This window comes from Mesocricetus auratus, unplaced genomic scaffold (assembly GCF_017639785.1).
Source record: "Mesocricetus auratus isolate SY011 unplaced genomic scaffold, BCM_Maur_2.0 Super-Scaffold_100011, whole genome shotgun sequence".
NCBI lineage: Eukaryota > Metazoa > Chordata > Mammalia > Rodentia > Cricetidae > Mesocricetus > Mesocricetus auratus.
Window position 1 is genome coordinate 81601192 of NW_024429195.1, and position 11643 is coordinate 81612834.

Sequence of the window (11643 nt, forward strand, 5' to 3'; positions counted from 1 at the left end):
TTACTCGGTGTCCCCAGCACCTGCACAAAGCTGCTTTTGTTAGTATTCAGAGTTCCTGTGGGCGACCTGCACCGTTCTTCCACACTTCTAAGTAAAAGTCAAGACTCACTGCTTTTATTGTGGTTTGCTGCTCCTGCTGTCGTCTTAACACAGGGTTTGGGGTATACCCGGCTGGCCTGGAACCACTATGCAACTGACATGATCTGCCAGAGAGTTCGCCATACCCATCACCTTCCCTATCCTCGCCACTGTTTTACTTTAAGAGAAAACTTTGGATTGATTATTTTCTAAATAGGTGAATTTAAGTACTAACCCTAGAACTTCAACTGAGAAAAAATTCTAATAAAACAATTTTGTTCAAGACAGTATAGCTAGAAACAGCAGTCATTCTTGCTACTGGGAAATATTCCCCTCTTTTGTCTCTTGTTTGTTTAAGATAGCGTCTTAGTATGTAGTCCAGGCTAGCCTGGAACTTCCTGTGAAGACAAGGCCACCCTGGAGTTTGGAGAAATTCTACTCCTGCTGCCTTCTGTGCCAGAATGACAGGTATGTGACACCGCATTTCGGTCCCATTGTTTTTCTGTCTGACATTTATTTGTGTGTATATGTTTATCCGTGTCTGTGACTGTGCGTGTATCACATCACGAGTGTGGAGGGGGTGTGTATGGAAGTCAGGGAACTACTCTCAGGAGCTGCTTCTCTCTAGTCACTATAGGAGTTCTGGGGATCAAACTCAGGCTGTCAGGCAAGAGCCTTCACCTGCCCCCTTTGTTTTGTTTTGTTTTGTTTGAGACAAGGTGTCACTCTGTAGCCCAGGCTGCCCTAAAACTCATAACAAGCCTCCTGCCTCAATCTTTCCAAGTGCTGGAATTATAGAAATGAATCACCATACTAGGCTCATTATGTATATTTCAAATATTAGGATAATAAATGTCTAACATGAAATTCAATGAACATGTGCTGAGTCCCTACTATGCACCAGGCACTGTACACCAGGCACTGACTGGTTGCAAACATGTGTTTAACCCCTACTATGCACCAGGTATTATACTAGTTACCAGATGCAATGTGAAAAGCCAGAAGCGAGATCTGTTCTCAGACCTTTCCATCGTGGAGCAAGAAGGGAAGGCAAACAAAGACTTTATGGAATGAGAGGTTCTGGTGACAAAAACAATGGGAAGATTGTTCCGGTGGAACCAGGTTCTGGAATACCTGTATCACTCGCCAGAAATCTCAATCAGGCCCTGGTTAGACTCAGTGGCATCTTACTCCCTCTAAGATAAATCCAAATTCCTCAAGAAGGCTAACTAAATACCTACAACAACTCCTTAACCCTTAGGGTCTAGCAGTATCCATGTACAACATATTCTTGTTTTCTGCTTTACTTACTTATTGAGACAGAGTCAGTGTAGCCCTGGCTGCTAGAACTTGCTATGCAGGGAGCGGGTCTCACAGAGGTCTGTCTACCTGCCCCTCCCTCCTTTCCATGCAACTCCCATCACATAAGCTCAGTGAAGTCCAGGGCTTTCCTTCCTGGAGGTTTTCAGGCGCTACAATTTCATCTGAGTAAGTAAAGTTGACCGGAGGCTGGGGAAACAGCTCACTGAGCAAGAGGACTCATTTCTTATACAAGCATGAGGACCTGAGTTCGAGTCCCCAGCACTCATGTCTAAAAGCCAGATGCAGCCACACCTACTCCCGTAACCACAGCTCTGTGGGACATGGTGACAGGACAATTGCTGGGGCTGCTATATGTCAGCAGACGCCTAGGTTCAATGAGAGACCTCTCTCAAGGGATATAAGGCAGACAGTAACAGAGCAAGACACCTGCTGCCCAATCACACAGGCATGTGCTCACACCACGTGCACACATACGCAAGAAACATTTTTAAAAAGGAAGAAGAAACCAAGTGTGGTTTACGCTTAGTTCTCCAGTCTGGCTTTACCAGAATTTTGTTTCTTTTGAGGCAGGGATTTGGTTTTGTGTGTGTGTGTGTGTGTGTGTGTGTGTGTGTGTGTGTGTTTGTTTGTTTTTTGTAACAGCCCTGGCTGTCCTAGAACTCACTCTGTAAACCAGGCTAACCTCAAACTCAGAGATCAGCCTGTCTCTACCGCCCAGATTCAAAGGCATGCGCCAGCACTGCCCGGCAGAATCTTGGAATCTTTTATCAGTATTTAAGTCTCATCTGATGGTGAACTCAGCCTCTGGGGCAGCTGAGCTACAGGCATCACCACCATCCCCTGCTTGATCTCAGCTGTTGCAGCTGCTGAGAAGCTGGTGTCAAACCCAGGTCCTGGGACCTGCTCCTCCAAGCTGGGTAAACATGCTGCAACTGCATTATAACCTCAGGCCTGACCTTAATTTTACTAGGCTCTGGAGAGAGCGGAGCAGTTAGCACATTGAAAAACTCCAATGTGGCCGGGCGGTGGTGGCGCACACTTTTAATGCCAGCACTCGGGAGGCAGAGGCAGGTGGATCTCTATGAGTTCGAGGCCGGGCTGGTCCGACAGCCTCCAAAACAATACAGAGAAACCCTGTCTCGTAAAACCAAAAAAAAAAAAAAAAAGCCTCCAACGTGATGATGGTGACCCTACACTTACTCCTGGGTCTTAGGAGAGGTCATCTTGGAGAAGCAAGGTAAGGCAGAGAAAACACAGGCACAGGGCCCACCACAGCAGCACACACCTTTAGCCCTGACACTAGGAAGGCAAGTGGATTCCTGAGTTTGAGGTCGGCATGGTTTACATAGTAAGTTCCAGGCCAGCAAGGCTTTTTTTTTTTTTTTTTTTTTTTTTTTGGTTTTTCGAGACAGAGTTTCTATGTGGCTTTGGAGGCTGTCCTGGAACTCGCTTGGTAGTCCAGGCTGGTCTCAAACTCACAGAGATCCACCTGCCTCTGCCTCCCGAGTGCTGGGATTAAAGGCGTGGGCCACCAATGCCCGGCCCAGGCCAGCAAGGCTTACAGTGAGACGCTGTCTCTAAAAGAAGCCCCTCTTCGAGGCACCTTCTAGGCAGGCAGCCATGTGTAGATGAAGATGTTTACCTCCTTCCCAGCCACAGACTGTTGGAAACCCACTGAGGGGGCTGGAGGGATGGCTCAGTGATTAAGAGCACTGGCTGCTTTTCCAAAGGTCCTGAGTTCAGTTCCCAGCAACCATCCGTAATGAGAATCTAGTGCCCTCTGGCCCGAAAGCATTCGTGCAGGCAGAAAGAACCCTGTATACATAATAAATAAATCTTTTAAAAAAGAAACCCTGCCGGGCGTTGGTGGCGCACGCCTTTAATCCCAGCACTCGGGAGGCAGAGGCAGTCGGATCACTGAGTTCGAGACCAGCCTGGTCTGCCGAGCGAGTTCCAGGACAGCCTCCAAAGCCACAGAGAAACCCTGTCTCGAAAAACCAAAAAATAAAAAAATAAAAAAAAATAAAAAAGAAACCCATTCACCGAGGTGGACAAAGAAATGCAAACTGTACACTTATGAGAGAAGCACAAGGCCACTGTAGCTGCTGATGGCTGGGTGAAGTAGCTGCTGATGGTGCCGTATGTGGGTCAAATCAGTGCGGGAACGACAAGGTTTTCCCCTGGAGCATGGTGTCTGAGACACGGCAGAGAACACCTGCTGTTCAGTGAGGGACACCCTTGCTACAGGCCACAGAGAACTGGCAAGGGGAAACACAAGAGTCCTTGAGGACGCGCTGTGGATGCCAGTCTGAGTGCTCTCAACCTGGCGGCTTCGAGAAGAGAACACTATTCCTGGACATTGCCTTGGTGGTTGGAGCTCAAGAGCCCACAAGGTCCTAGAGCTTTTCTGAAGCTCTCTGAAGAATGCCAATATGTTGTCAGAAAGCCCTTAAACAAGAAGGGGACAGCCCAGGACCACAGTACCAAAGATTCAGGGTCTGGTTACTTCCAGTATCCTGAAACACGAATGCCGACAAATTACTTGGAAGAAACAACACACTAAGAAAAACAAGAAGGAGGCTACAAATACGCTAAACTCAAGAGAATGAAGGAATCCAGGCAGTGGTGACCTTTAATCCCAGCACCTAGGAGGCAGAAGCAGGAGGATCTCTGTGAGGCCAGCCCGGTCTACAGAGTGAGTTCCAGGACAGCCAGGACTACACAGAGAAATCCTGTAGTGAAGAAAGAGACCAAAGAGAGTGAGTGAGTGAGAGAGAGAGAATATGAATGAAGGAAGGCAAAGAAAAACGCCAGGAACAGATTGCCAAGAGACATAGGCTGTCCTCACTGGGACCTTCTACTTCTAACTCTGAGTCCAGGCAGACATAAGTCCTTAAGAACATATATTAAAAAGAGTAGCAAATAATGACCAGAACTTGGGTTAAAATAACAAGAACTGGATCAAGGGAAGAAGGGTTTCCAACTCTTCCTACTCAGACTGTTTTTGAAGCAAAATCTCCATACTTCCTAGACTCTCACCTCAATTTTTCCTCCTTCCTGCTTTTCCCTGCATCTTCTGAACCACACTCTCTGAAATATAGCAAGTTTTGCACAAATCTGTAGAACATTCTTTTGGCAATTTTTAATTTTATTTTACCTATTTTTTGTTTTGTTTTGAGGCAGGGTCTCTCTACATAGCTCTGGCTATCCTTGAACTCTCTATATAGGCCAGGTTGACCTCAAATTCAGAGCTTCTGAATTTGCCTCTGCTTCCCAAGCCTGGCTAAAACAGTCTTCAATACTTACTTGTCCTGTCCCTCCTTAACTCAAAGGTACTATTTCCTTAGTAGCTGGTTGTGAAAACAGGAATATGACTAAATCCACCCACATCAAAATTAAAGCAGATGGGGCTGGAGAGAGGGCTCAGTGGTTAACAGTTCTTTCCAAAGACCCACACGGGGCAGCTCACAACCACTAGGGTAACCACTGTTAGAGGCACCAGGCATGCATACGTGGAGCAAACATGTATGGAGGCAAAACACTCATAAACATAAAAATAAATTTAAAAATTTAAAAATCAAAATAAGATTAGTTCTAGCCATTCCCATGTATGTATGTATAGAGATGAGAGAGAGAGACATATACTTTTATACAGAGATTGTCTATGCTCATTTCTATGTATTTTAAAGGTAAATAAACTTAACTACAGTAATTTCACAGAGATGAGGGGATCCCTAGAAGTCCACTACATTAATCAGGCAAGTTGATTCAGACCATCATTTCCCAGGGACTGATTATGAAAGGTGGTACACAACTTTAATCCCAGCACTAGGAAGACAAAGGCAGGTAATCTCTGGGAGTTCAAGGCCAGCCCAGTGAGTTCTAGAAGCCCCCAGGTCTACATAGCAAGTTCCAGGATGGCCAGTGCTACATAAGACAGACCCTGTCTCAAAAACAAAACACAAACAAAAACAAACAAAAACTAACCAGGGGTCAGTTCCCCCAAACCTGTAAGTTTTCATTGCCACCTACTTCAAGGCATTTTTGTTTAGGGTGATCTTCTTTGTACCAGGGTTTCGCTAGGTAGCCCTGGCTGACCTGAAACTAAGAGCACCAGGGCCAAAATTACAGGCATGTTCTACCAAGCCCAGTTTACAGAGTACCTTTCTCAACATGAAGTACAAAAACTGCGGGGAGCAGAGAGGGAGCATCTACTGGGCACGTGGGGGACAACCAGGAAGAGATCAACGTTTATACTTTCAGAGTCATGTTCAATAGGTGAGTCAACGCAAAAACACAAAGAGGACATGTGCTGATGCCATCAGCTGATTTCTAATAAAGGTATAAGAACAATTGAAGATTATTTGCTTTTTAACTTATAGGTTGGACCAGGAGGTGGTGGTGAATGCCTTTAATCCCAGCACTCGGGAGACACAGACAGGCGGATCTCTGTGAGTTCAAGACCAGCCTGGTCTACAAGAGCTAGCCCCAGCTGGGCGTTGGTGGCGCACGTCTTTAACCCCAGCACTCGGGAGGCAGAGACAGGCGGATCTCTGTGAGTTCGAGGCCGGGCTGGTCTACAGAGCTAGTTCCAGGACAGCCTCCAAAACAATACAGAGAAACCCTGTCTCGAAAAACCAAAAAAAAAAAAAAAAAAAAAAAAAAGAGCTAGCCCCAGGGCAGCCTCCAATGCCACAGAGAAACCCTGTCTCGAACCCCCCCAAAAGAAAACCCAAAATAATAATAATGACAATAATAACAATGTTATAGGCTGAAGAGAGGGGGATTAGGCTGTCCCTTCATCCTTTCCATCTCCTGCTTTCCATTATCTCCTTGGCAATCTCCACCTTCTTTGCTAGAGAGCTCCTGAAATTGGATAGGATATGTCGACATTAGCAGATTCCTTGCATGACCAAACTATTCAGTTTCCTGAGTCTTCCATGTCTCACAAACTTCATCTTTAGCAAAGAGTCTTGACTAGCCAGTTTAATTAGAACACCCTCCCCAGGTGTGTGTTGGAGGTGGGCCTGCGTGCTTCACCACAGGGCCCCAGAGCCCAGGCTCATCTTCAGCAGGAATCATCATCAGATTAAAATACTTACCCAGAATCCTGCTGGGTGGAGATGCTTCCTCTTACTACTTTCCTATCCATGGCCCCTGACCTTGCTCTTTGCCCATAAATCCCTGTTTAGCCACACCCCTTTCATAGCCACAATCCTTTCAAGACTAAACCCAATTTGTGTCCCTAGGGCCAAACCCATTCTCCCAAATGACCCTTACTTTGCTACAATGGCCTTGAATACAGTTCTTCACCACACAGCCAGTTTCATTAAATAGGTTTTTCTTTAGCAGCAATTAGATCAACGGAAAAAGGAACTTGAGATGTTCTAGAACAGAGAAACATCATCTCATCTACTAATTTTTTGAAAGACAAGAGGCTGGATTTGTACGCACTCAACAATCAGCCATGCGGAAAGCCTAGTCGCATTCATTCCATTCCAGGAGGCTTTAATCTCAGTCAGCACAATGTTTTTCACGGGCATGCCAGTGGACACCTGTTATCCTGGTCCTTGGGAAACAGAGGTAGGAGGATTGCTGCCAGGCCAGCTTGGTCTACACAGTGTGTTCCAGGTCAGCCAGGGCTACACAGCGAGAGACTTTATCTCAAAAAGCAAACAAATTATCTAGCATTCACATGTATCATAACTGCAATACAAACTATACAAACTGAAAGGGGGAAAACCTTTTGCTTTATAGAGATGCACATGAAAATCTGCTTGAGCATTCAGCATAAATTACTTGCAGTTAATGATAAGTGAAACTTTTCAAGGATTAGGAAAGCAGCAACTAAAATCTCATCAGGATCCTAGTACATACCACCTGTGGTTTTTCTCAAGCAAGCCGGAAAAAAAAAACCTACAAATGAAAACAGACAATAAAATGCCCAAGAATGACCAGGTAAAGGGCATTCTGAAATATTCAAATACCACTTGGTCAATTTTTACCCAAGTTTGACCAGTACCAGTCTAAAATTGAGATTTTTTTCGTATACATGAATAGTACAACTCAACTACAACCACAACCACAACAAAACAACAAAGAGCAAAAACAGGAGCAAAGGATCTCATTAGACATTTCTCCAAAACAGACACACACTTGGCCAATAAGCATAGGAAAGACTGTTTTTATCCCTGACCTGAAACACAAATTAAAACCACAAAGAGATATCAAGTCACACCCACTAGGGTGGCTAAAAAAGCAGTAAAAAAATAGCAATAAAATGACAAGTGTTGGCGATTTAAGGACATTGCAACTGGCATATACTGTTTGGTGAGTTTAAAACGCAGCAATTTTGATTAAAGCCTAAAAGTTTCTTTAAAAAGTTAAGCACTGAGCAAATTCATACCTAAGCATGCGTTCAGGTGCATTAAAAAGGAACATCCACAAATGTTCCAGCCGCATTAATTATAGACAATGGCTAAAAAGTGAAAACCAATGCAATTTCATTAACTAGTGACCACATCCAAGCAGTCATTCAGCTATAGGAAAGTACGAACAGACACCCACGAGCTACAACATGACTGAGTTTTAAAAGCATGTGTCTAAATGAAGGACGTCAAACAAAAAGACACACACACACTTTAGCTGGCTGGGGCAAAAGCTTGTGATCTCACCACTTGAGAAGTTGAGGCAAGAGGACCATGAATTCAGACTAGACTGAACTATATAGCGAGACTGCTTCCCTAAGGTAAGAGGCAAAATCTTGTGTTTAAACGGAGGAGGTGGGGAATCACAAATACTGTATGATTTCATTGGTGTCCACAAAGGGCAAGTGCATAGGAATGGAAAGATTAGTGGCAGCCAGTGGGTTGGCACCGTGGGGGAATGCGCAGCATCTAACAGGTACGGGGATTCTTTTGGAGGTTACAAGAAAAAAATGATCTGGATAGTGGTGACAGTTGCAAAACTAGATGAATATACGAAAAGCCACATTCTGGAGGCTAAGTAGCACGTACGCCAGCTGATGTATCAATCAAACGTCCATTTACAAAAAGAGGACACAGGTATAATATGCCTAAGAATACAACATGTAAGTAACACATACACACTCTCGCCAGTTCTCGCCGCAAATGGACACCGAGCCTTCTTAAATTGAGACATATTGTACACTCACATAGCCAAGAGCGGGGTGGCGACGCGGCTGAGCCCCAAGCAGGCTCCCGGGGCGAGCGCAGCCCGCCTCCCCGCATCCGCATCTGAGCTCACCTGCCTGCATCCCTCGGCGCGCGCCCCTGGTCGCCGTGGCCTCCGGAGGGGCGCGGAGCTCGAGGGCAGCGGCGGGCAGGGCTGGGCAGCGGCGGGCGGCCTCCGGTCCCGCCGGCCTCGGCTCCAGCGCCCGGCAGCACCGCCGCCCTCCGACACCTAGCCACCCCGGAGCCGCCGCTCCCTCCGCGGCCGCCCCGGCCGAGCCCCAGCGCGGCGACGCCCCCGGAGTCAGTCCGCCCGGCCCAGCCCCGCGGGCCCGCCGCGCCTCCCCGCCGCCGCTGACAGCCACCCGACGCCCGCGGCCACTCGCGCGCCCCGCCCCGCCCCGCGCACGCGCACGCGCGCAGCCGGCCGAGCCCGCCGAACGCCGCTGATGTGGCCGCCCGGGCGGCTACCCGGATCCGCGGCCGCGCCCCGGCAGCCGCTCGCCGGCTCGCCCGCCCGCCCGCCCGCCCGCTCCGGCTCCCGTTGGCAGCGTTAGCTCAGGCTGCCCCGCGCATCCTCCGCGCCGCATCCCAGCCCGCGCATCCTCGGCTCACCGCTCCGTGGGTTCGGGGCCTCTGCGGGGTCCGGCTTGCGTTCCCTGCGGATCAGAATGCGACCGAGATTCAACCGAGGACGTGGGAGTCGTTGCGAGCTTCTCGGAGGCCAAAGGACGGGGAGGAGACGTGCGGGCAGCGTCACGCCCTCCTAGCGCCTGGCAGGGTCAGAGCCAAGTGCACGAGCGCTGCCCAGCCAAGCCTTTCGGTTTGCCCACGCTCGAGTTTGGTAGTCGAGCTAGACTTGAGCCGGAATTTGCCAAGGAAAACCGGGAGCTGCTTTGATGACTATTTGTTAGGTACCTATTATATGCGATCCTGCTAGTGGAACTCCGCCCCACCCCACAAAGGTGTGAGCCCTAGGGCCCTGGCTCCAGGGGAAAGCTGCTCCATTTGATCCTGAGGCTATGCTACTGCCTCAAACAAAAGCTTTCACCGGACTGAGACAGGGGTGCTCTAGCGGCTTTTTAGGTGGACACTGGACTATTTATCCTTGTTTTTCTTCTGTGTTACAGTCAGACCTTGAACTTAACTTTGACCCGTAAGGGAGCTTCTGAATGACTCTTGACCCTCTGCGCGCACACGGGCACGCACACACACACACACACAGTTGGGTATGGTGGCACCTGCCTTTAATCCCAGAGGCAGGTGGCTCTCAGTGAGGTCAAGACCAGCCTTCTCTATTTAGCAGGTTCCAGAAAAGCCAAGGTTACATAGTGAGACCTTGTCTAAAAAAAAGAAAAAAAGAAAAAGAAGCCGGGCGTCGGTGGCGCATGCCTTTAATCCCAGCACTCAGGAGGCAGAGGCAGGCGGATCTCTGTGATTTCGAGACCAGCCTGGACTATCGAGCGAGTTCCAAGTCAGCCTCCAAAGCCACAGAGAAGCCCTGTCTCGAAAAAAAAAAAAAAACACACAGCTGGGCAGTGTTGTTGCACACCTTTATTCCCAGTTCTCAGGAAGCAGAGGTAGGCAGATCTCTGTGAGTTCGAGGCCGACCTGATCTCCCAAGACAGGTTCCAAGGCTACAGAGAAATTCTGTCTAGAAAAAACAAAGTCTCCGTGCAGTCCAGACTGTTTGTTTTTGGGGGGGAGGGTTGTTTGTTTGTTTGTTTTTCTTGAGTCAGTCTCCATGTGTAGTATGTAGCTCTGACTGGCCTGGAAATTGATATGTAGACCAAGCTGCCCTTGAACTCACAGTGATCTGCCTGCCTCAGCCTCTCAATGCTGAGACTAAAGGCAGAAACCACCATTCTCCAACCTGGCCTCAAACGCTTACCCCTCCTGTTCTGGAATTACAAGTTGTAGCGTTGTGCCCAGATCTAGCACACCTTCTTTTCTTTTCTTTTTTTTTAAATATTTTATTTATTTATGTATTGTGTATACAGTCTTCTGCCTGCATGCCAGCAGAGGGCACCAGATCTCATTCAAGGTGGTTATGAGCCACCATGTGGTTGCTAGGAATTGAACTCAGGACCTCTGGAAGAACAGTCAGTGCTCTTGATCGCTGAGCCATCTCTCCAGCCCCCTCTAGCACACCTTCTAAAGGATTTTAAAGTGGTGGTGGTGGTGGGCTAAGACTGGAAAGAGGATTAACAGTTAAAAACTGGTACTGCTCTTACCGAGGACACAGGTTCAGTTCCTAGTGCCCATCTTCACAACCCTCCACCAATACATACCTGAAACTCCAGTTCCACTGGACCCAAAGCCCTCTCCTGGCTTCCAAGGGCATCTGTCTCATGAGCACACACACACACACACACACACATACAAATTTAAAATAAAGTTTGAGTCTTTGGAGGATTTTAAAACACCTTTAAGAATAGGAGCCTTGCTATGAAGAATATAGGCGCTGAATAAAGTTACAGGAAGTCATTATTTTGGTTTAGGGTTCTGTACTAAACCCCAAAATGGAGTCACTTTTACCAGTAACTGAAACTGTTTTGTTTCATTTTCCCAGAAACAGCTGTTGTTTCCCTGTCTCTGTCTTACAAAGGAAGGGACTTTTAAATGACCAGTCTGGTCCCGGGCTTCTGGTTCCCACTTTCTTCAGCCCCTTTGTGTCTGCGAAAAGAACCCTCTATCCCACTGCGATGCTCACTCTATTTTGTGGAATGAAGTATGGTCCACTTTTACAATCAGAAGACAAAGCCATTTAAAGCCCTTAAACCACAGTCAGCGACGCCATGGCATTTCCAGATGTCTGTGTTTTAACTACTGTCCTAATTTAGTATTTTGTTGCTGTGGAGAGACACCATGACCACGAAAACTTTTTTTTTAAGACAGGGTTTCCCTGTGTAACATCCCTGACTGCCCAAACCCACAGAGATACTCCTGCCTTTGCTTTCCTGTGCTGGATAAAGGTGTGTGCCACCACCCCTGTCGAGGGTACTTCTTTTAAAGGAAAACACTTAAATGAGGCTGCTAACTGTTCAGAGGT

At 47.6% G+C, this 11643-nt stretch overlaps 1 protein-coding gene across 2 annotated transcripts in view; it reads right to left on the minus strand.

Annotated features, from left to right (window-relative positions):
• The window catches only part of Slc41a2 (solute carrier family 41 member 2), a 108470-nt gene extending 99138 nt beyond the window's left edge, over window positions 1-9332 (minus strand). The window contains exon 1 of one of the 2 annotated variants that reach the window (XM_040755164.1): window positions 9207-9332. The gene's annotated coding sequence lies outside the window, so the exon portion shown is untranslated. Of the gene's footprint in view, window positions 1-8667; window positions 8875-9206 lie in introns of those variants that run through there. The other variant, XM_040755165.1, reaches the window with a different exon arrangement.
• Between the last annotated feature and the right edge of the window lie 2311 nt (window positions 9333-11643).